The following is a 26,501-nucleotide window of genomic DNA, read 5'->3' as shown; positions in this document are numbered from 1 at the left end:
CTTCGCCCCTCCACACTTACATCAGTGGTGAAATCTAGCTGAGGTATTTAAACTATTGGTTTGTTGGGTTTATCAGGTTCTAAATTTGTTGACAAAAAGTGTCCCAGAAGCTCTGCGTATTTGAAGGGAAAGAAAGAAAACTAGTCCTTTGGCAGAAGTAGCACATGCTGCCGTGCACTCTGTCATTAGGCACACTCTGACCTGCAGAAATTTGTTTTGTGATAGAGAGTATTAGGTTATGGAGTAATATGGGTTGGTAGTTCTTGCAAAACGTTTGTTCTGGCACTTTTAGAAATGTTTAAATTAATGATGACTTGGAAAGATCACAGAAATGTAAAATAGCTAAATCTAGTGTGACTTTATATAGTACTTCAGTATAAATTTCCTGAAAAAAATTCCTTTGCAAGGTAAACATATTTTCAGGTTAACCTTCCTTCCCATCTTCATGCAGTAATTTTCATAAAAGAATAAAAAGCTGTATAAAACCAGAAGCTTGTGATTAATGAAATGAGCTTTAGTGTATCATGAGAAGGCATGAATTGGGCAGACTTTTATAGGTTTGATGATTAGCACCTCCTTTTTATTTTCTTGGGGCTTCAGAGTAGCAGCAATGACTTTCATTACAATGTGCAAACTTGATAAACTAGACTTTGAAATTATGATCCTCTATGCCCAAAATACAGGATACAATTAACCATAGGACAACTGCAACTTCATCCTGGGGATCAAGTATATCTTATGAACTTGCTGTTTATGTTTGGTAGCATTGGTAGCATTTACAGTCCTCCAGCATGTTGTCATCTCCGGTTTCTTTTTTTTTTTTTTTTTTTCCTCTAGATAGAAAGCTCACTTTGTAAGAACACCTATGGGTACGTGTAATATTATTGAAGAAAGGAGATTGTCTCTTAGGGGAAATCTTTAACACTGGAAATCACATATGCAAGCATTGCCGTTGGAGTTGAACTTGACCTATTTTGCAGTGACCTATTGCAATGAATGAAAGATTGAGACAAACGGTTGCAAGTCTGAATCTGCAATCCATCATCTTCTCTTTAACTGCACAAAAGTCTTTGTCCTGTTTCAACAACAGGATGGGCTGTAGGCTAGTAATATGTGGGGAATGGCTGCATATTTTAAATATCGCTTTGAGGGGTGTCAAGCTGTAGGGGGATGAAGAGACTTCACGCTTGGGTAGTGTGCTCCAGTGGGGGCCCAAGAGCAGCGCTGTCAGGTGTGTGCCACGGCGAGCATCAGACATGCTTGGACAGGCTTATGGCAGCATGGGGAAGGGGTCAGCTAGATTTGCAGCTGCAGATTGCTCTTTTTTGCACATGTAACCACTTGTAAATATGAAATAATTTACAGTTTAATTCTGTGTTAATGAACAAAGACTGGCTTAGTGATGCTATGCTGTAGTTTGGCCCTCAAAGTCCATATGAGGGAAACAGCTAGAGATTTTCAATTAAAGTAATGATATTTTATAAATTGATTATTGATTGAGTTGGCATGATAGGGGGCTAGTTATGGCCTTGTGATAAATGTCTACAATTATGGGTGTCTTTGTTGAAGTCATGATCTGAAATTTAATAATAGAGTTCTAGTAGGTTTACATAAACTTGCAACTTGATTTAAATTATCAGGCTGATCACAAACAGGTCCATAACACATCAGTTCCTAGACTAATGAACCATACATCCTTGTCGACTTTAGTAATGTTTTGACAGTTTTTGCCTCAGTGCCTTTGAATTACAAGTGTGTAGAGATGTATTGCTTACTGCTACAATAGGTCTCTCCCTCAGGATATGGTAGGTCACGTTTGCTGAATTGGTTAACTAAACAATGACAACTTCTATAATGCTTTAAAAGAAGGTTACAATTGGTTTTTATAGTTGTAATTGCATTTTTTTTTTCACAAGGAGAAAGATATTAAAAGAATGACATTTTTCAATTTCATACATTATTTAACTTTTCTGAAATCACACTTTCAGAGTTCTTAAAATATAGAGGATTTATATAGCAGTGTGATTAATTCTAAGATGGTAGAAAACTGCTGTTGATCCTCCCCTCACAAACAGAAATGCAAAATAATTCAGATTTTTAAATCGAGCTGTCTTTACCTTCTCACTAATGAATATATTCTGGGAATAAAACACATGCAGCAACTGTCTTATATTATTTACTTGTTTGAGTTTGTCCTATCAGCTAACCTTGTTTAGTATGGGTATTTTTCATAAATAAGGAGGTTTTTTTTCCTCCACTGTGTTTTCCCTGTGGCTTGTTTTCTAAAGTTGAAAAAAAAAAAAGCGCCTGTATTGCTTTGTTTGATCTTTTCTATGAATTTCCTATTATTTTCTTGAGTTCGTAGGAAGCAAACCAGAAAAATAAAGGTATGCGGTTTCAATGAATGACAGATGATATTAATATAAACTGTCTAGATTTTCACAGAATCATTCAGGTTGGAAAAGACCCTTGGGATCATCCAGTCCAACCATCAGCCCTACTCTACAAAGTTCTCCCCTACACCATATCCCCCAGCATCTCATCTAAACAACCCTTAAACAGGGATGGTGACTCCACCACCTCCCTGGGCAGCCTATTCCACTGTCTGATCACTCTTTCTGTGAAAAATTTTTTCCTAATGTCCAGTCTGAACCTCCCCTGTTGCCGTTTGAAGCCATTCCCTCTTGTTCTGTCACTAATTACCTGTGAGAAGAGACCAGCACCAACCTCTCTACAATGTCCTTTCAGGTAGCTGTAGAGAGTGATGAGGTCTCCCCTCAGCCTTCTCTTCCTCAAACTGAACAGTCCCAGCTCCTTCAATCGCTCCTCACAGGATTTATTCTCCAGGCCCTTCACCAGCTTCGTTGCCCTCCTCTGCACTCGCTCCAGCACCTCGATATCTCTCTTGTATTGAGGTGCCCAAAACTGGACACAATACTCCAGGTGTGGCCTCACCAGTGCAGAGTACATGGGGACTATCACCTCCCTACTTCTGCTGGTCACACTATTTCTAATACAAGCCAGGAGGCCGTTGGCTTAGCAGACTCACTTTTCTTACACTTGTCTAATTTTCCACTTTTTGGAATGAAATAGAGTGGGGCTTAAATGTATCTTAAAAGTTAAACATGGATGTTAGTTATCTGATGGGGGTGGAGTATTATTTAATGTGTTTGAACTGTTGCATTGCTTTATTACTATATTATGGAGGGAAAGGCAAGGCTAGCTTTATTAAACATTGTGACCTTCTGAAATAGAGACTCTGTAAATTTATCCATGGTGTTTCCAAGTACAGAAGTCATGAGAAACATGTCTTTTGTGGGAACCTGTGAATGTTATGATTCCCAGGATGTTTTCTCAAAGTAGGGTTATATTTGAGTGAAGCATGTTATGTGATGCATCATCTTTTAGTTACTCATGGGAGTTTGAGAGTAATGATCTCAGATACTGCTGCCTTTTGTTCATATCTACTCATGTTCATGACCTCTGAAAATGGCCATTGTGGGTGCTGGAGAAAGGAGGACTGTTGTGAGGGTGGTGATGGTGTCACATGTGTTGACTGTGTTGTCTTGCTTTCTTGTGTAAGCTGAATATCATATGGAACCTGTTGTATTCTTTGTTAAAACCTGTTATATAAATTTCAGAATGGGCATAATAGTCCATAACATAAACCATAATCCCTGTGACTGCCCATTATGAATGTGTAATTATCTGCTCAATAGTCCATTATTGTACCTTTGGATTCATTATCATACAATACATTAAGGTCTTAAAGTTTTAGTTCATGGATCATCACCCTTCAAATATCTCTGACAATCTATTAAGTAAATGCAGATAGCTTAGTTTTAAAAAATTTGATTTTTTTTTTTTTTTTTTTTTTTTTTTTTTTTTTTTACAAAATGACAGTGCTCTAGATGGAGCATCTCTCACATGTCTTCAACCTCACTGCAGTCAGGAAGGATGTTAAAGCAAGTCCTGTAATATCCTGTGAACAGTAATGAATTTTCAAAACAGATCCAGGCTGGCTCTTACATGTCCACACAATAGAAGGCAATAAAGAAGAGTGTTTTCTACAGTTTGTATATGTTAGTTTAAAATGATTCTGTTGTATTTAGTACCATGTAAGTGTCGGTCCTGCTGAAGCCGTACAGGACCTCTTACAACCCCCAGTTTTTTCTGTGTTTCTCCATCGCACTGTGTGCCTGATGCAGGTCAGTGTCTGAGTGGAATGGAAGAAAAATAAATAACGTACTTCTCCAGCTCTCTTACATGCTTCTCCCATTCGTCTTCTGCATTTCATTTTATGGTATTGAGAACTTGCAAAATGTGTGGCATAGAGAGCTTACAAGGAGAACCCTGTTGGGCTGAAGTCTTTTTCTTTGTTTCTCAGCCCACAGGTATTTCCTGCTCAAGGGCATCTGCAGTTAGATTTAAGACCCATTACAATGGAAAGGTAAACTACGCAGGTTAACTGATTGCAGAGATGATGCAATGTTGGCTTTGTCCCTGTGAAAAGGGATTTTTGACATTGTTCAGTCTGTAAGAGATTCAGGATCCTGACTGAGACATTCTTCAGTTACGGCAAATAATTAACAAATTATTAAACTAAAGTGGTGCTCCAGATGAATTCTAACACAGACGAATGTGCAGCGCACGGGTCACTGCACTTGGACAACCTGTACACTGGTTGATATTTTTGTTCCAGTTTTCTAAAGCTTTTTTGCCTGTCTTACGATCTGTGTACTTGTCATAATTTAAGTAAGGATGAATGACTGTCAATTAGGGGCTTAATTCTTCACATAGAACCTTTTTATCTTTTCTGCACTTGGTGGAGATAGGACCTGGGAGGAATAATTTGTGATCTTTTCACAGCCTTCAGATGATTGCAGTCATGCCGTTGACAAAAAGCGTATGCTCTCGCTTTCAGAAGTGGCTTTTTACTATGTAGAAGATAGCTTGTCTTGCTTTGTTATCCCTTTGACTTCCCTTTGACTTGAGAAAGGAAGGCAAGGTAGACAGCTGACCTAGTTTTTACAAAGATGGGTCTCTTCATAGCAAACATTCAGTCTCAGGCCACTTAAAATACATTTTGTGCTATAGGGAGCATAGATGTGACCACTGTTGCTATAATTTGTAGTCTGGGAAATCTTGTTTTCATGGCTGATAACATTTATTAATTAATTCTGGTACAACATGGTCTGTATTGTCATTGCATTATGCTACTAATAGCATGTATTTGCTTGGCAGCTAATGTAATGACTGAGAGCTGGATCTAATTGCACAGTTGGTCTGTGCCAGGTGTGCATCCTCCATTGCGAATCTCTGGTGCTGTGGCTGCCCTGTGGCCTCTCCCTCATCCTGTCATACTACTCTTTTTTTGTAAGAAATTACGAAAAAATACTTAAAATATTAAAAAATCAACACTCACATGGCCTTGTCTGTGTTCTTGCTGGAACATGGAGAAGATGGAGAGGGCTGCAAAGATGACCAAGCTTCATGTGAGAGTGGACTAAAACACACAGAGATGCTGAACTGTGGCTGTGCCCTCAGCACTGTAAGAGCACAAATTCCTGTTTCAGGCATTTCTATATATTTAGCACCCTTTCATCACATCGTGCTGGTATTATATAAAATAGTTCATTTTAGTTAAGTATCAAAGCAGGAAAAGATAAATCGGAGACCTCAGATAAAGAAGAAAAGAACCCAACAATTTTGTTGTCACAGTTTTCCTAACTTTAAGGGACAGTGACCTTGCCTGATTCAATGTTAGCCTTCAGATTTTATACTGTGATTCCCCCACCCCCAGCTCACTATTCTTAAACTGCAGGTTATTTTGAGCTTATTACTTTTAAATTGCAGGGAATTTAAGACATTGTAGTCATGTAGAATTAGCTTGGACAGTATTGAAAGTCGCGCTATAGAGGACTAACCTATAATGACAGTTGGATGGTCTGCGTGATAGTCTTTTTATCTAGCTAACGTATCTGATTCTGATTTTATTAACCAGTATTTATTCCTTCCTACACTGGCAATTATACTCCAATACTTCAGCACTGATATTTTAAACCTGTATTTTTTGTAAAAATTTTTGTTTGAGCAAACATTGGATTTATTTGGTTACTCTCATCTAGTCAAGTTTGAATGTGTTTCACTAACCAAAAATTTTCCTTGAAATTAAGCTTTTCTGTTTTATGATTTTCTGTAATGATCATCAATGTGCTGAAAGATGAACAAAAACCCTGGAGGCATAGTCTTCATTTGTTACATAAAATTGATCCATCAAATAAAGACTTCAGATCCCACGCATTAAAGACTTCTAGTATTGTAATAACTCCTTAAAATAAAGTTGTGCCATATTGCTTTTCCTTATGGGCTGGGAGTACACAGGTTGGCAGTGGCTCCCTTTGGGTTTCTTGCTTTCTTGGTGGGCATCAACAGTGTCATGTTTTTGTGAAAAAAGCCAGTGTCATCCTACTACGTATAAACTGAAATATAGATAAGAAACATGAAAGCAATCACTCTTCTCCACTCATTGCTGGTAGGGTCTCAGCTAGAGTTGTGTCCGCTCCCATGCAGTAACTGGAGCTGTGGCTCTAAGCACCATGTGCTTTTCTGTTTGGAGAAGGCCTTATAATGTTTTCCATCACAACGTTCTTTGAGCATCTTTTGATCTGTTAGTAGTTATTAATTATTTAATAAGCTGTTTTCAAAATTTAATTCAGATCAAAATTTTACAGTTGGATACATGTGTATAAATAACATATGCAATTGTTCAAGAATTATTTGAATACCAAAGCAACTGGTATTCAAAACAATTGTTTTGTGAAGGCTGAAATCTAGATTCATTGAAAAAATCTGTAAAGAACAAACTGCAGATAGACTCCCTGCTACTTCTCTTATGAAAAATCTAAAACAAAACAGAAAATGACAGCACATAATTATAACGAAATAGATGCACTTGTTAACAGTTCTATGGTGAAATGTTGTTATTGTCAGTAATAACAATATAAATGTTTGTGTTCAGCTGAGGGCATGCAGTGATATTCACAATGGAGTCAAAAATGTCCCTGTAGAGTTCTCAGTGAAAGGAGCAACGCTTTAAAAAAAACATCTGTCATGCTATTGAAGAATTTTATGTTGCTATTGTGTAGTTTATTATTTTTTTTTAAGGCCTACTTTTCTCTAACCTAAAATGTTTTCCAGTAACAAATACTCTTGCAGAACTGAAAGCTATCTTCCAAACATATGTTTCTAATCTGTATTTTAAAACTATCTTTATAAGTACATAAATGCACATGCTACAATTTATTTACGGATTACTTGTAAACCTTTGAGTAGAATCTTTGAACTGAAGTAGAATAAATACACTAAAGTGTCCACAAAATGAAAAGAGTTGAGTGGATGGATGGCTACTAATGAATCCCAGGAAAAACAGACAGGAATGAAGAAAGGAGTTGTAAGCAACATCAGTAGAATTCTGTAGCTTGATAAATTTAGTTTGAAATATGAAAAAGTCGTGAATGTTGTATGGTGGTCCTGCCCCTGACAAGCAGCGCTGCAGCTGGGCTGTGACGATCTGGGGCATTGCATGAGCCAGGGTTTCCCATAGCAATTCCATCACCCAGCCCTTTGGAAAGGGGTGGTGTAAAGAACGGGGAGATGTGACATCCTGACTTCAGAAGGCGCTGGCCGTAACAAAGAAAACTTCATCCATTGCACTATAAGTGCAAAGTATTGATAACGCTATATGTACACCTATTTTGTATAGCATGGGATTCCTTCCACTGAAGATCCTACAGCACTGAAAATATTACGTAGGCTTTGCAGCAGAAACTGGCATATATCAAATTCAGCTGAACACTTTTTGGATTTCTGTGTGTCTGAGCACCATGGAGATGATAGAAATCACATTTGTACAGCTGCCCCAAGTGGTAATTTTGTAATCAGATGAAGCGTAAGAACAATAATTCCTCATTACATACCTTTGTGTTACTTCATTTAACTTCATTTCACTACCCTGTAATTACCTTTTCATTCTATATACTGTGTGACACTTTCCAAAGCTGTTTGTGTCTGAAAATTAAGTGAAGTTGTGACATACTTGGAATAGTCTTCCTTCAGTGACCTAAACTTCTTAGCTCTTGTAAATATTCATGATAATAAAAATTATATATGCAGGGATCAGTTATCACAAGTTATCCAAAACAGCACAGTGATGAGAAGGGACTGTACCTGGGGCCTGATAAGTCAACGGCTGTGAATTTTTATCTTTATTCTAATGGTGAAACCTATAGGACATTCTCCTTCTATACACTGGTTGCATTTGTGATTATTGTGCCCATTATAGAAAGCAAAAGGTGAAATTATGTTCTAGGTCTGTTGTTTTCAGTTATCTTTAAGAAGGAGGTAGGAAAATGGTAATATTTTAATGACACAAAAGTATTTGTTCCTTTGAAGGAGACTAAAAAACACAGAGAGACCTAGCAAAGTAAACAGTAGTAGGAACCAGAAGAGCAGCTAAAATGTGAAGAAAACTAAGAAAACTTTAGTGGAGTCTGAGAAGAGTTTAATAATAACGTAAAGCTTTTACAGAATTTAAAAGATACTGCTTGATAAAGGGATTATAAATTATTAAGAGATATACATACACTACAGCCATACGGGAGTGTTGTGTGGTAAATAGTGCTCATCAGTGCCAGTAAAAAGTGTTAAAATCATAAAATCATTTAGACCTACTGTGCCTGTAAGGAATCTGTTAAACAGTACACTGATTTGCTTTTTGGTAAACCAGCTATTAAGAAATCATTAATCTTTTAATAACTGCTTGTGATATTAATCTAAAATATGTCTGAGTCTCCTCATGATGATGTTAAATAAGATTTATGGTAGTTTTTTGGAGATTTTCTCCTTGTCCACTGCCAAATCTTGAGAACAACCAAAGAGAAAATTGTAAGTGGTTAAGTCTTGCATGACCATTTATGTGGTCATTATTATACATAGGTTTAATACTTTGTATGATCTATCAATTGTCTTACTATAGTACTAAGAAAATATGTTTCTTGTTTGGGAAAAAAACAAGGAAAGAGAGAAGACATATCAGCGTATGGTTACGTAACTTGAAAATCGTTAACAGCCAAAGGGCTGTAACTCAACCAGAAATGGATATTGTAGCGCTTGGAGAGCGTTCACCTTGGCAGATATTTCTCTCAGGAATGGGGTAAAAACATTTCCAAAATAGACAGTTACCAATACACACCTCTAACCAGTCTGCATTTTCCTAACCTACTTCACTGCAAATAAAACAAAAGTTAAAAGAATAACCTGCCTTATTTTAACCTCTTAAGACATATGCATGTCAATATTGCTTTTCCTTTAAAAAAAATATTTTCTACTGTCCTGAGTCTCTGTTTCTTTGATTGTTTGCTACCCAACTTCTATAGCCTCCTATGTGGTGGTGTGTCAGTAAGAAAGTATCAAGGCTGGGGAAATGAGGTTGGAAATTCAGTAAAAATTAAATGTGAAATGGGGGAGAGTGGGTGAGGCGGGAGAAGCTGTTTTTTCTAAATGAGTAGTAATTTCTGAAGGGGCTTAAAGTGCCCTCTCCTGGAAGTGTGGTATTTTTTACACTCTGCAAATTATGCAAGTGGGTTGTAGAGCTATTTCTTATATTGTTTTCAATGGAAAATGACCAAACTCATAAGGGAATCGGAGGTTTAGAGAAGCTCGAATATCTGCTGATCTGCTGGACTTCATGTCTGCTTTTACTATTGATTGACCGGTGGAGAAGTCTAGCGTAGAGAAATATGACAGTGAGATGACATGAGATGAAATATTTTTTCAGTTAGGAATGACCTCATAATTCATGAATGGCAGTAAGAAGTGGGACTATGAATGAGTTATGTGGGGACATCCTAACGAGTAGGAGTTGGTTTTGATCAAGTCCTATCCACTACAGAATTTCTAAGCTTAGAAGAAATGTATTTCATATTGCAATTCACCATTCTAAGACAAAAATTGAGGAAGCTTGTATAGGTGGAGCTACAGGCTGCTTAATTTATTTATCCATGAGGTAGTAGTGATGTTTGGCAAATGGGCATGAATACTACCATGGCATTCATGTTCAGGTAATGCCTATGATCATTCACACCTTGTCCTTGCTGTAACGTTAGATCATAAACTGCTCTAAAACATATGCTTGTTTCTTGCAGATAAGGCTTGTTTTTTTTAATACATCTATATTTCATCCTGTTGGTTTGTTTAAATTACGTTTTCACAGACCTGATTAGGTCAATTGGAGTTGTACCTGCATGATTGTTAATAAATGTGAAAGATTTTTAGCTAAATGATTGCTTAGGTGAGGTTTAGCTTCTGAAAGAGACCTTTAAGCACTGTTTATATACAAGCCACATGACTAGTGGACATAAAATATAAAAAATTATTAGTGAGAACTTTTTCTCAGATGATCTGCAATGTTTTGGCTTCTGGGGAGACCTGCATTTTTTGCAGTTCTGTCAGATCTTTGAAACATGGTTCTTACACTGAGATGGATGTAAGTACCTTGAATCTGCCTATATAAAAAATAATTTCATAAAATCCAACCTTTGTTACTGTTCTTTTCCTCGTGAGTGACATAAGGAGGTTTTGTTACTTGTAACTTATTAACTCATACAACTAATCAGTTTGATGCTTAAAATTTCTCCTTCAAAAGGCTGTAGGAATGCAAATGCTAAATATGAATTTGTCACTTTCTAGCAAAATACTTCCACTGTGGAAAGGAAACATGAGGTAAGGAAAACTTAATTTGAAGCTTGTAGTGAACTCTGACCTCTACAAGTCCCTCCATGCAAACATGGAAGAACTTCAGTATTTTCACACCAAAATTTTAATTTTACCAGACATGTACCCAGTGATACGGTAAAGGAAAACTGTATATAAATGTAGCTTTCCCTTGTGATAAAGACAATAAAAGCTCCTTGAAATTTAGTCTAGAAATATGCAGTGCTTTATTCGAAGCTCTTTGTTGTTTAGGATAACTTCATGAGGTGCACCCTTCTTTCATGAAAACTTTAAAGTAGAGAGTCAGATAAGCACCAGCAATATTTATTAAGATAAGAGATCAAACCACTCCCAGGCCAGGCAGTGCTAATGCTGTGGGTGGCCAGAGGCAATGGGAAAAGAATGGCAAAGGCTGTATAACTCTGTATGCTGTCGTATAGGTTTTATGATCGTGACAAAAAGCTAACTGGATTAAGGGCTCAATACTAGGGCCTAAAGATAAATGCAATGGTCCTGTTGACTATCCCATACCTCATTGGTGGCTCTTGACTATTTGGGAGATGTCAACAGAGATACTGTTCCTCAGTCCAAGTTCTTCTGGGATGGAAGTATGCCTAGTAGCTTTCCTAGTGGATCAGGTTTTGATGTCATGTTGCTTTTCATGGCTGCTTTAGCCAAAGAAACTCATAAATAACTTGACTGAGTACACTAATCTTAATCTGACACCTGAAGTGTATATTGATAGTTTAGTGAAAGCTTATAGACACTTTAGTAGTGGAGAATCAGGGTCTTTAGCACTTTAGACTTGGCAATTTAAAACAAGTCAAGAGGTTGCAGTCTGAATAAAGTTATACAGAGGGGATGTGAGATTCACTGGGTAATGCAAACCAGACAAGCTTTGCTAGAGCTCACAAACATGGTTAATGTTGTAAGTAATACCACAAAAATGGAGAAAGGATCTGAATATGAATTTTGATCTTTTAAAGTCCATTTTATGTTTATACATGTTTTCTTTGGTGCTAAACAGCTCTGAAGGTGCCTACATAGCCATGTTATGACTGGGCACCTCGGGGCACGCTGCTGGCTGCCCTCAGCCCTTGTGAGGCTCCCTCACTGCCAGAAGCGTCATGTGGGCTCCTGCCACTGGCTGCAGCGGGGCAGAAAGTGGCATCTTGGAGTGAGAAGAGATGCTGTGTTGGTCTGCGTGCCTGGGCTACTGAAATGATCAGGTACAACTTTTCTAACCACTGTGAGCGTGACCCTGACTGTCACTGCTTGGGAGTGTGTCTTAGATTGTCCTTTCATGGTCCTGAATAATGTTTCATTTTACTACCTGAAGCTGATAACTAGAATATACTGACATTTATATGTCATATTTGGTCTGGATAAATGCTGAAGGGAAAAACATACCTATAGATGTGTAGAGAGACGTGCCTTGAATTTGTAATGTACAGTTACATTCTCCAAAGGGGTAAGATTATCTCACTGTAATTATGTAGTTCATCAACTGGCCACCACTTGTGGGGCTTACCTTGCCCATTGCTGAATTTGGAGACCTGTACGTTAATTTTAACTCTGATGACAATTGGCTGTAATGTTCCCTGTTGTCACTGCAGCCATGGAGGTCAGGCCTAATGATATGCCAAGAACTCTGTGACAGTTTGCATACAGACACAGTTTACTCAGGTCTCAGCACTGCCATTCTCAGAAGATGAGGAGGTATTGAACTGTCAAACTGAGACTGAGCAGGTGACAGCTGATGCATTTTAGATCAGCTACCTTCATGACTGATTTAGTAAACCTAACTGAGCAAGCAGGCTTTTTCTCCTTCAATATTATACTCTTCTTAAAAAAAGAAAAAGAAAACGAAGCTGTGAAAATGTGTATTTTTATTTTTAAACACTACCCTTTATACCTTCTTTTCATTTTGAAACCTTTAAGTGTAAAAATGATACAGGATGCAAGATCCAAGAGGATTTTTCCCATGGAATGAATTGAGGTAGAGAAATATTTTTATCTTTTCCACAGCTATATGGCAATTTAACATCTGACTCTTCCAGTCAATCACTCTACCTGCTGTCTTCTATATATCATACAACTTCTTTAAATAGATAATGCTCAAAATAACACAGACAAGCAACAACATGGAGAAATATATGCAACAAATGTAACAATGTGTTTCCATCTCTTTCCAGAGTTGTTACTTCCTAATTTTGATAACGTTGATTAAAAAATAAAGGTATTTCATAGCATGTGTATTTCATAGTGTGGTCAGAGTTAGTCTAAGGATTCAAACCATTTCATAAAACACACAAAGCTTCTAACAGATAATGAATACAAAACATCATTGTCATTGCAGATTGGTGATCATAGAGCTGATTGCTCTACCATGGAAGAATTAAATTGTCTTGTGTGTGCAGAGAGATGTTTCAGGTCTTTTCTGATTGATAACATTAACAATTGAAAGGCCTAATAGGGGTTTTAAGTAGCAAATACTTTCCTGTCTATCACTGGTTTACAAGCTCTCTTTTTGGCAGAACAACTGCATAGACATGGAAAAGGGAGAAAAAATGTTGTAGATGTCATTTTGGTGGCAGCATCCAGTTGCTCGGAGCATTTTTTGTCTCTTGTGTCTACATGCAAAAGGACAGGATGCAGGAAGAGATCTCTTCTCTGCATCTCTGCTCTCTTTTTGACTGAAATATTCCCCTCAGAAAAGCTCTGCCGTTGCTCCCTGTGGTCATGGGAATGTTCCTTTGTCTGGTTTGGCTACCAGGGATTACAGTGGATAATAAAAATGATTTTTTTTTAGGAGAAAAAAATTTTTATGTCAAGCAAATATCCTGCAGTTTTTCTTGAACACCTAAAAATCTAAAGATGATATGCTAATAGGCAGAATGTGAAATATGTTTTTCTAAGTGACTTGATAATACATTGCATATGTTTCTTTTTTATATGTTGTATTGTTTTTGAGAAATCTTGTTTGGTTGGTTTTATTTTTTTTTAATCTGTTAAACACTGGAAAATTGGGTCACTGGAGATTGATGAGTAAACTTGGTGAATATAATGGCCAGAGATGTCCAAACCATTCTGCATTTCTTTTATTCCCCCCAGAAAATTGCAAGCTGAAAATAAAAGTATTTATACAGAAGTCACATAAATTATACTCTTCCTTCATCACCAGTGCAGCTGGGACTGCAGTATTTCTGATGATGACTGACATTTTCTCTCACCTCTCCGTCCTCTCCTCATGAAAATGCTTAGCGGCTCCTGAGGAGCACAAGTGTCGGACAAAGCGCAGAGTCCCAGGGTTTGCCTTTGGGAGGTCTGAGGGAGGGAAGTGGCCATCGATGAGATGAGCAGAGCTGTGTCAGATCAGATATGCCAGTCACTAGAAGAAAGGTGATGACCCAGGGAGGTGACAGTGCCAGATCACTGTGTAGCTCAATCTATATAGTACAGTTCTCTAGTGGCTGCTGTTACTGTTTTCCTTAGTGTATTAAAAGGGAGAGTGGGGGCAGTGTTTGCAAAAATGTTTTAGAAAGCAATTTTTTATATATACATATCTAGAATTAACACTAAAACCAGCCTTAAAAATATAATAAAACCCGAAACACTTCAGTATTTCCAGGTGTGTGCGTGCAGGGGGGGAAAGGAAACATCTTTTAAATCTGTTATATTTTCATGTTAGAGGAATGTCTTACAGTTCTTGATGCAGGCTTACTTCCCTGTATGCTGAAAATTCACTTCAATATTTGTTGCAATTTAAGGTTCTATTGAATGTAGTGATGCAAAACATCATTCCAGCAGAATGTTTTATCCACTGACTGTGCTACACAGTCCTGCATCATCAAAAAAATGCAATTTGGATTATAGAGAACAATAATGTTATCACCGGGGATATCTGTCAATTGCTTTCTATAAAATTCTATAATATTTATTTCAAATGTATATGTAGGTTTTAGATTCTGATTCTTTGTAGACTTCTTGTGTTTTCTTTAAATTACTCCAAAGTCTTTCATTTTTCTATTGATAGGGAAAGTTTCTCTTCCCTTCTCTATTGTGTTTATTAAAGTCTGTAGCTGACACTGCAATTCCTATAGCTACACACTGGTCGCCAAATGTTGCCTGACAATTGGTGCCATCTGTGTCTGAAACGTGGGGCCAGATACTAGGATCCTGTCACCTAAATCAAGATGACAGCCTGGGACTGGGCTTGAGCCCTGATGGCTCATCATGATTCAGCATCCCTGCCATCAGGGGAAGGAGATAAACACAGCAGTGAAATGGGCATAGGGTGCCTTAATAACGGTTGTTAATGAGAGGAAGGTAGTTTTCATTTTAATGGTGCAATAGAATTTTTCTCCCCAATTCACTTTTTTCCCCTACCCCTGTGCATGGTTTAATACATAGAAATACACACTTAGGATCTAGTTATCTGGAGAGAAATAGTGTATAACTGGGCTATAAGTATTTTGTTTCCTAGAACAGAGCCAGAGGTTTACTGGGGGGATGTGGAGCTTGTGGGGGAATGAACTGGTGAGGTGAGCTTTCCCTCTTGATATTAGCATAGCAATTAGAAAGAATGGTCTGCTGAGGCCGTGCTTGTGGCATCAAGAGTTCATCCTGGAAGTGAGAAAAAAGTGGATTTGAGCTTTGTTTTTGTTTCTAGACAAAAGCAGCAAGACAGTGTAAAACCAAAGGCATGCTGACAGATTGGGTAACCTCATCAGGACAAATGACAGTCCTCCCTAGGGAGGACTCCCAAATGACAGCACTCCTTAGCCCAAGTCATTACAGGCTGTGTATGAACTCCAGTCATTCTTTTGCTGTTGGGTAGCTGTTCGTACAGGTCAGTGAGGGAAAACGGGAGAGAAGTTCATTGTGTTTGCTGCTAGACAGACATATTTAGATCTGGGTCTAAAATTATCAAGTCTCTTTAATTTTCTTGTATTTTACTCTATAGGCTTGTAGTTTTCAGCCTTTTTTTGATCTGTGAACGTCTCAACTTTTTCTACTGAGGATACCGATCTCTGTATAGTGAGTTAAAGCCCCACTGACAACCAGCTTGATTTTTTAATGTTTTCAAGTTAGCCTTACAGATATGCACAAACCTTGAGTGCTTTGCGGCCTATGTTGTGAAAATCATTGTGCTGAAGTTGCAGTCAGGTTGAGTTGACCGTAAAGCTACTAAGTTGAAGATTTGGCTGGGAAAAAAACTTTTTGTTGTGGGAAGAGAAAAATAGCAGTTTTAAAGTGGAGAGTTAATAGTATTATCTTTGAAACTATTCACATTTTCTGTTGCAAATTTTAAGCCAGTTGAGCCTGTGACTCTGAGGTCCAAGTGCCCAGCAGCACTGATGGGGAGCTGAGGACAGAGGTAGCCATGGAAGAGAGGTGTGAGTGATGCTTGCCTCTACAATGTAGGAGCAGGTCACAGACCCTGGTTCAAAATTCAGGTTTTAGTGTATGATCTGTTGAGAAACCAAGCAAGTTTTCCATAAGGACTTAAAAGTTTGTTAAAAGAAATGTGTTTCAGGAACTGGTTTTGTTAAGTATTTCCTGACTAAACATTCATTTTGTTAGACAACTGTTCACTTTAGTTGAGGTCCAAGCTCAGACATCCCAGGCATTCTAGCATTAAGCCTGAAGTTACTGTTTGAGGTCATCTTGAGAAGAATATAGGAAGGGTAGCTGTCAAAGGGAAATGGAGTCCTGGTGGGATGGTGATAAGCAAATAATTCTAATTATTCAATGAACTGAATTTTAAAATTACTATAGAATCGTGTCAGAAATAAGCAGCAAATAAAGTCAGCACAGGAGTTGGCCAGCTAAGTGAACATCAGACTTTTATTTTCGCGGTTTCTTTTTCTTTGGAGACCTGTTTCCTACAAGAAATTATCAATGCAGACAGTAACTATTTCTTTTTGCCCACAGCCAAAGAATAAGTTTTTGTTTGTGCTTATGTCTGGATCTCCCCGCTGTCCATGAGTCTTCCTTTGACTGTATAGGTAGGGACAAGTTGGAATTACATAGTGCAGAACATCTGCTTGCTCTAAGATGCTAAACTGCTGCTTAATAGAAAATTTGAAGTCTTACTTGTGTAGTTCTCAATATGAATCTACGCTCTTCTATTTCTTTGACTCCTGGCTGTGTGTGATGACTTCTATAGTAAGGAGGAATGGCTAAAAATCAATGGAAAGCTGTTTTAAAACTTTCACGCATGAACTGGTATGTGTGCTTGGCATAGATTCTTAAATGCAGTCAAAGGAAATTAATGGCAAGAAGAGGATGCTGGCAAGGAGGAGGTCCATCAGAGAAGTTTGGATTAGATGATGTTAGGTAAAACCTTTTTAAACAGCATAGGGAGCCACTTGTATTGTTTGTTTGTTTTAAAAGAGTCTTTGTTTTCTCTCCATAATTAAATCCTGGGAAAACATTAGTGTCAAGCATGTTTAGACTTTTGGGATCTTGAGGAGTAAGTTGGCAGCCAACCATATGCATTTTATCATCCAGCTTGTTCCTAAACTCTAGGGCCTACATAGGAAAGCAGATTTGCTTTTTAGATTTTTGGCGGACAAAGATGGATTGCATCCTTTACATGGCCAAAGGGAGAAGAAACATTCTGTTCAAGGGGACAATTTATTTGATTGTCTTTCTTTGACTGGAGCATTGCTTTTAAGAGGAGGAGGAAGCTGTGCTAGCTGACATAGGCTTCTTGGAAAAACATTGTTACTTCAAATGATTTGGAGTCTGCCAAGTTGTGGTAAAAGGAATAAGACAGATAATGCAGTGTTATATTCCTGGTTCCACGCCCAGGAAACTTGAAAGATGAAGTATTGAAGTAGCTGACAAGTGCTATTAGACAACAGTTTTTGGAGGTCTGTGTACTGTAAAAACCTCCATTTTAGTAATGCCAAATTGAAAGTTCCTCTTGCCTCAGAGGTACTAATGTTAATAAAGTTCCTGATATGCATAAATGTTTAAAGAACTAAACACTAAGAATATCTAGTTTTTCAGGTTTTTTAAGGACTGGAGTCTTATCTCAGTTAAGCAAACAAATGCATGTGATTGCTGGAAATCACAATAATTATAATTAACAGTAATTATTGCAGTAACTAACTGCAAGATGTCTGCTTGGTGACATATTTGAAGAGAATCCTACATTTGATTTGGGTGGAGAAATATAGTAGTCCAGCATGTACTCATTTTGTTAATCACATTAATTGAGAATCACTTTAATTCTGCATTCACCACTGTAGTAAATAATCTTAATTTTATAGAAATGTTATTTAATTTTCAAAAATATTCTCAAGATTTTTGATTTTGCTTAGGTAAGTATGTAGTGTAAATTTCTCATAAACTGTATTTGTGCTTCTTAAAGGGAGTCTTTTGTACTCCCTTTTCTTCCCTTGCTACATGGCTGCTGAAATGTATATTTTTTTTTTAACATCATTTATGATATCATATATTCTTCTCAGGTTTCTTTGTTTTTGAAACGTACCTATGATAGTGCAGGAAAATAACCTATTTGCCAAATTACTAACTGCATTTTGAGTCTATACATGTTCCTATAAATACACATAGAAAGTGAAGGTTTAGTTCATGTGAATATTTGTAGAAATGACAGTTTGCCCTTGTAATCAAACCTTCTTATTAGAAAGGACTGCAACAGGCTGTCTTCGAATTTCATCTGTGGGTTTGCTGAGGAAAGATAAATTTTACCAAAGAAGGAAATGAAGACGAAACAGAAAAAGGAAGACAAAAGGTAAGAGAAAGTGAAGAGGAAGGAGAATCAGATAAACAGTTAGGACCACTCTTTACCTGATCACAGAATCACAGAATTGTCTAGGTTGGAAAAGACCTTGAAGATCATCCAGTTCAACCATCAACCCAACACTAACAGTTCCCAACTACACTGTATCCCTCAGCGCTATGTTGACCTGACTCTTAAACACCTTTCAGGGATGGGGACTCCACCACCTCCCTGGGCAGCCCATTCCAACTCCTAACAACCTGTTCTGTAAATAAATGCTTCCTAGAGTTTAGGTCTCTCAGCAGGCTTATTGGCATTTCACAAGGATTAGAGCATGTTTTAAATATTGCATGATGAAAAGTATTTCAGCATGTAGCAAGAAGCTTTTGAAAAATGAAATAATATTGGTATGGTACTTCATCTGTTTTCTGCAGAAATTAAATGGCTACTGGTTCACTTGTGCAGCAGCTTCCTGCACTAGCAGGGTTAGACCTCTGACGTTTCTCACTAGAGTATGGTTTCACACTTGTCAGGAGTGGCAGAAAACTACCTGCAAGTCTCAATGTGAATGCTGTCAGCTCTCCTTCCTTTAGGGATTTCTCTGGTATGATTATAGGTAGATGAAAGTCTTGGCAAAACCGGATATGTTTTATGAGGGTAAGAGAGATTATGGCTGTATTGGTCAGCTGAGGTTGATCTAGTATCCCCTGGCTTAGTTTCCTATCTGTGCCCCCAGGTACCAAAGCAAGCTGGCAATTCAGTAACTGTTGGTGCACTTCAACATTGCTAGTTAATGTATAATTTAATATTTGCTAAAATTATTAAAAACGGATGGAGAAGGCAAATGTGCTTTAGAGTAGAAAAATGTATTTGTAGACATCTAGCTTCATATTTTTTGCTGTACTGCTTATCTGATGCATGTGACCTTTTTCTTAAAACAAGGAGATTTGAGCTGTAGGGAAAAAACTTTTTAAAAAATAAATTAAAAAATTCCATGCTGGATCATTTTATTATAGGCCTTATATCAAGTTGTGAACAGGCTATGCAATCTTTCTTTTCAGGGAAGTATAAGTGCCACAGGAATAGATGGAAAGGGAATTCCATTTTGCTGCTCCTTTCTCTCATCTATGAGAAGTTGGAGGAGGGCAGTCTGGTCACCACGATCCCTCCCCACCATGTGTGTGTGCTCACCAGCTCTCCAAACAAAGCATAGCTCAGTGTTTGAAAAATGACAGGGCGACCAGTACAACTGGCCTGTGACGGATATCTCTTCCCAGTTACAGTATGCAAAGAAGGCTAATGAAGTAGCCTAGCATGTCATCGTGAAGCGGCAGAAGTGGTAGGCTGGGATGACAAATGGAGCTGCTTTGGCTAGGTCTTCCCTTTGCTTCTCTGTGTGAATGAGCTGTAAGTGCATGTGGGGCTGCTGCTTAGTTTCCTCTCCCTTCTCATGGCTACCTATTCTTCATTGCAAACTCTGGTTTCCAAGTGCAGCTTCAAGACAAAAAAGAATAAGCAGACTTGTGACAGAAGACCAAAGACTCATTATTTGGAGAATCCTTTCCAAGCAGGACTTGCCAAGGAGATGCACAAAGGTACTGTTAATTTACAGTATTTTGGGAAAAGTCATTGGCTGGAGAGCAGTACTGTCAGTAAATGTATTTTTAACTTGCAGTCTTAGTACTTTATTTTTAAGCTCTAATATGGGCTTTTTCCCAAATCCCTAGTTATATAGTTCAAAGAGGTGAAGCTATTGGATTATTGCCTCTTTTTCTGTTAAGGAGCCTGCAAAACTCCTTCTAGAGCCTGAGTACAGAGGTTATTAAATAGAACAATTTGGTGGCATACTTTGCAGCATATATGTACAGTTCATGTGAATGTAATTAGTGAAAACTAAATTTAAGTTGGACTTGCCATGAGTAGAAAAATAATTTAGGTTGTAGGCAACGCTTTATTCAGTTTGGTTTCTTGAGGAAATTTTTTTTCACATCTCATCATCCCAACCATTGAGCTGTTCTTAACTTTACAAAAAAGCCCTCTACTCAGCTACTAAGTGAATTATTCTGCCATCTTCTATATCAGAGTTTCTTACGTAGTCAAGGAAACAGAAACAGTACAAATATTTGTGCATTAGTGTCATCTGAGTCACTGATCAGCACTCCTTTGAACTAGGCGCTGTACAAGAAAAGTACATCAAGAAAACAGTCCTATTTTGAAATACTTATAATCTCTCCACAGATTTAACAAATAATGCACATAATTTATAACGAATCTACTCTTTCAGTTTGTTTTGCTTTCAAAAACCGAACATATTCTTACAGTCTGTCTACAAAAGAATGAAGTTTGTGAGGCAACATTTGCAATGAGCAGTACATCCACACCTAATCCACAGGGTTCTTTATATTTAATGAGCTTCTCTTTCTGTGGTGGGTTTTTTGTTTTGTTTCTTTCTTTTCCAAATCCAGTAACCCTTAACTGGGTAAATTCTCTTATAAATTTCAGTGGCTTACATAAGAGAAGATTTGGTACCAATCAAATGTAAAGATGAGACTTGTAAAATTTTTTGTTTCAAAAATCCATGGTGATCACTTATATTGCTACCATCATCAAGTAATCATGAGCTTTGAGTGAGGCTTGAAGGGAAGTTCTGAGGCTAGGACTAAATCAGTCAGATTGACAAAAATGCTTCTAGCTGCACAGGCTAGTAAAGGAAATTATTATATCCAGAGCCATGGAACAGAAGCTGCTTAGAGCTTTGATATGCCACTTTACAAGCAAGTTCCTGGATTTACTAGGCTTCCAAACTTGCAGTGAGTTTAATTAGAGATGTTGGGTTGCAAAGGAAATCAGAAAATCCTGGAGTATTAAAACGGTTGTATTTTTTTTGCTCACTTGCTGTACAATTTCTTTTCAATTTCTTCTTCCCCCCAGGTAGCATTACAAGAACACCTTTTTAGGTAGCATTTTCTGTGGATGAACCATCAAGACATCAGACTCTGTATTAGCTCCAGAAAAATTCTAGCATTACTGTTATTGCTGAAAAGTGACCCAAAGAAATGTGAAACATTAAATTTTTTTTGTGTGATGACTTGTCTTCCATGACAACATATAAAGATGAGAATGATTTTGTTATTTCTTTTTAATATGAAATATCTCCCTTTGAGAACACAGAGAAAAGATTGGCTACATCCCCAGACTTTAAATGAGAAACAAGGATGATTAATCTTTTTTTAAAAAAAGACTTTTTCTTTAAATAACATGTTTGATTTTCAGTTAAAGAACTGTCGAATAAAAGTGCAAGCACTTTCAACATTTTCAACACAATTTTGAAATTCTAACTAATCTCATGTTATGCTGGATGTTATAATTTTTCTGCTTCTCTTGAGTTTTCTAGGGAAAAGCAGAATAGAGAAGAATAATTTTTCTGATATAATAAAAGATATAGATGCCCCATCACATAGCTTCATCCACTTTTGTCTGCCAGAATAATTTAAAAGCAAAAACTACTTTAAAAGAAAAAGCATTTTATAGGCTTTTATACTTCCCCCAGGTTTTTCTTTGAGACCAATACACATCTTCAGTAAATTCCTCATCCCGTGTTGGGTAACCATCTGCTTATCTGATAAACTATGATGATTCTGGAATAATGCCACTTATTTCATTGGAATTGTAATTCAAATTGTAAGGCAATCTTTGAGGTCAGAATCATGCTTGACTTCTATATATGCATGTTTGGGACTTTTCTGATGGTTTCTAAACTGACTGCATTTATTGGATACATGTGTATGACATTTTTATTCATGTTAGAATATATTATGTATTCTAGCATTATTTTGCAAACTTCCTGGATCTGTGTTGTAAAGGCAAACATTAAAGCTTGGAAAATTCAGTAGTAGATGGAGTCAGAAAGATCGTCTGGTACTAACGTTTCCACTGGCACCCTGAGAATAAGAAGAGAACAGTGTGTGAAGAAATGGTAATGCTGGACTTGGCAGCTTTGAGATCTTTGCTAGCATCCAGTGACCTTTCAGTATAGGACAATCTTTTTCCTATCAATGAAGTGGCAGATAGACTATATGTATGTGGAGGCTTGATTTGTTCTGAAGTGATGCCAGTACAAAGTCTTTGTAAATATTTTTTCTATTGCTATGTAGAAATATTTTTACTAATAAAGTTCTGAGTACGGATGCAATTAAACCAGTCTAAGAATGCATTGAGCAGTATATTTTGCTTCCTGGGTGAACATGGCTATTATAGCCACGTTTTCATATAGTTTATCTGTTTCTAAACTAGGCAGGGTTGTATGGCTTTAACAAGCCCTTGGAAATAGCATCAACTCCACTTAGCTACTTCTGTTGCTACCTAAAGTATTAGTTTTGTGGTTTTTACAGTTGCACCCAGAATTTTGCCTTCCGTCTTATCTCAAGAAGGTATTTTGGGAGTAGAGAGCAAGTCTGAGAGGAAGAGTAGGGAAAGAAAACAGAGGAATGGTAATGTGGTCTGTATCATTTCCTTTATCAGAACATCTGTCCCCTTCCACATGGTGTAGCAGAACATTTTCAGCTTTATTCTTGATGCATGCAACAAGCAGCTTTGCTCTTGCATGTTGGTCCTTTTTAGACATTCCTCTGAGCTTAACATTGAGGACTTGTTTACGTAAAAGATGTCTGTAGGTAAATGTGCCACTGTTGGCTTCAGAATTAGCTTTTCTACTTATATTTCCATACCTGAAAGGAATGAAAATATGAATCAATTGCCTGAATTCACAAAATGGCAATTTACATATGCTTACCTTTGTCACAGGTGCACTCCAAGAATGTTATTAAGTGGGGCCTCTTGGAGAGACAGGCAAATCAATGACATAATACCTAATCCCAACAAGGATTAGATAATGCAAAATATCTAGAGAATTTGAAAGTCAAAGCAACGTGTCTCTATCATGTATCTTTACATTCATGAAGAAACTGATGGTTTTTGAAATTGCATTTTTAGGATAGAAGTGCCTAATCAACATGTCTACTTTGGCTACTTGTGTGTGTCTTTTTTTTTTTTTTTAAATCTGACATGATGCACACAATGAAAAAAGTGTACCCTTCCTCCTAGTAACCTTAAAAATCTAGCAGTGGGACAAGAAAAAACAGGTGGTAACAGGCAGGTGGCATGGTAAAAAGAAAGTGTAGAGGAATGTTTTCATTGAAGTAGGGCATCCTAGGACAAGGCATTTTTTGTTTTGCTTAGTTTATGTAAACTTTCGTAGTTCCATGTTCTCTTTTCAGGAAAGTTTAATACTTATTGCAGTTATTTACACATGTTGTCTTATTTCAAGCATTTTCTTTCTCCAGAAAGGTTTATCATGAAAAGCGCTGCTGTACTCACTTTGAAATCCTGCCTCTGCATCCTCAGACTTACTTTACTCTCCCCATCTTGATGGAAGTATTAATGTATCTCACTGAATGTTACCTAAATAGTAATTGATCTTTATATCTCTGAGTCCCCTTTCTGATAGTGACCTCATTTAGGGCCCTTGTGAAACCTTTTTGACCTGATTATGTGATTCCAATCAGCTGTGCACCAAGCTGCCCAGAGTGCTGGCTGATGGAGAAGCTGCAGTTTAGAGCTCAATTCTCTTGTCACTGACAGCAGCTACACACAGGCAGGGAGAGGTGGGTTTGGCCCTTCATGATGAATTTGAGTTATTTCTTATTTTTCTCTTTCAACTTCCATCTTTCTGTTTGAGATGGTACATATTCCCAGATGCTTTTTATATTCAGGACAAGTTCTTGCTACGATCATCTCACCCTGAATGAGACTTCAGTAGCAGCTATAGCTTTTTATACTTTAAATGTGAATTTCAGCCTTGGTTAAGCGAGAAATTAATTCTGACCTGCCTTCTGTACCAAACCTGCCAAATGAATGGCAATTAATTCTGGACTATTAAACCCCAAAAAGCTTTTCTGCAACTTCTGGGAGCTGACCTGGAACTTCCTTTACAAAAGGGAATGAAAAGCAAATCAGAAGCTGCAGAGGATTTTTGTGGTGGGTTTTTTTGGGGGTAGAGCGGAGTGGGAATGCAAATATTATAATAACCTGGCTTCTGGTTAATTTTTAACTTCCTCAGGTTTCTGCCACTATCTCTAGGCCCAAGGCAGCCCATGATATTTGCTGCTGACTCTCTTTGGCAGTCCTGTTACTGATAGGTTTTTCAAGCTTTCTCTAAAGACAAAGGTTAGATGAACTGACAGATTGATGGTTGTGGGTAGTTCTCCCCACAGGCTTGTGTTTAACAGCAGCGAAGTTTTGTTTTCAGGGTTGGTTGGTTTTTTTCCATGTTGGTGTCTGTGGCTGGAGTAATTTTCCGTGTTTATTTTATGCTTTTTAATGTTGGATGTATATTCAAAAAAGCAAACAAACAAACCCTTTTCCAAATAGCTGTTACACAGACCCAAGACCTGCAGGTGGACATTCTTGCTTGCTGGGCTCAGCATCCCCATGTGCATGTGCACCTTCTCTTCTAAGTGGGCCTTTTAGCTATATTTGCCTGGCACCGACTCCTTGGCTTTTGTTAACTGATGGTCTGCCCTTCAAGTTCTTTCCTCCTACCCATTTGCTTCTACAGTATTGAAAGAATTGCTATGGTATTCTGACTGTAACTGGAAATAATATTTTTTTGTGTAGGCAGAGTAACCTAGATCTAAGGTAGGTGCACTAATTAAACAGTGATATTTAACAGATACCAATATAATTGACTGAAGCTATTAATTATAGACACAAATAGGTAGAGAAAAATGAAATCTATACTTCAAAACTATCAGGTGTTTAACACTAAGATTACTTAGCAAAGCAGAGAGGGGATTGTTTTGGGGTTTTTGAGCAGTGACGATCTGTTATCTAGTAAAAGGCTTCGCAGATTTCACACATAGATACTCAATTTGCTCTGTATATATTAAACATTTGGTTATCCCTACCTAACTCTCGTACGCTGCAAAACCTTCTGTATACAAGGTGAGATGGGCAAACTGATTGAAGGCCCAATGATTGACTGAGCTGTAGCATTCTCAGGGCTTCAAGAAAGGTTTTTACTCGATGCTCTTTCCCGTAGGAGTTCACATTTGCTGTTTTATCTCTGGGAGTGAGCTTAGTGACAGACACACACTGAGAGTCAGGGAGAAATGCCATGGGAGCTGCTTAACAGCATTCAGATGCAGAGATGGCATTTGATTCCCAGGCTGCTTTGCTGCAGCTGCTTTATAAGAAATCTAAATCAGGAAATTCTACAGGGTATCAGGAAAGCAGACCTCTGATCTGTGTGCTCTTGCCATTAAAAACTGAGTCCTGCTTCTGAAACAATAAACAAATCTAAAGGTTATTGAATAACTCCTATTCTTTTTGGTGGAATCTGTGAAGTGGCAGAATAGCAGGTGCATGGACATACAACCATGTGCGATAGGACTGCAAGAGTTCTCTGACAAGGTGTTAACAGGTTGCCTGATATACTTGTTGTAGCTGTTTTCATTTAACGTAGAAATTGTGTTAGCTAATTCCTACATGTTGTTCAGGCAAAACGTTCTGGGTGTGTTTTAAAGCGAGTGTCAGCCTTTTGAAATGGTTCCCAGTACCTGTGTTACAGATATCAAATGCTCTGTTACAGATAGCCGAGCTTGAAATATTTCTTTTGCATTTTGTTTTTCATGGATTCATGTTAATTTATATTTATAAATATCTGGAGGTGGGTAATTGAAGCTCTGCAGCAATCCTTTTCCTTTCCCTTTAGATGTATAGAGCCTGAAAAAGGTAAAATACCTTAGGAGTAGACATGCTAATGTTGTGTTGATACTTTGCATTTCATTCAATGGAAAGGTAATTTTTTTGTGATGCATTTGGTGCTGTGAAATTAAGAAAGTTGCCAAAAATTAATGTAAAAGCAAATGACTAGATGGGAAAAGTGATAAAAATGTAAGCACTGCAGCTGTAA

The sequence above is a fragment of the Strix uralensis genome, chromosome 8 (genome assembly GCF_047716275.1).
Source record: "Strix uralensis isolate ZFMK-TIS-50842 chromosome 8, bStrUra1, whole genome shotgun sequence".
Lineage (NCBI taxonomy): Eukaryota > Metazoa > Chordata > Aves > Strigiformes > Strigidae > Strix > Strix uralensis.
Note: the sequence above shows the minus strand (reverse complement) of the source record.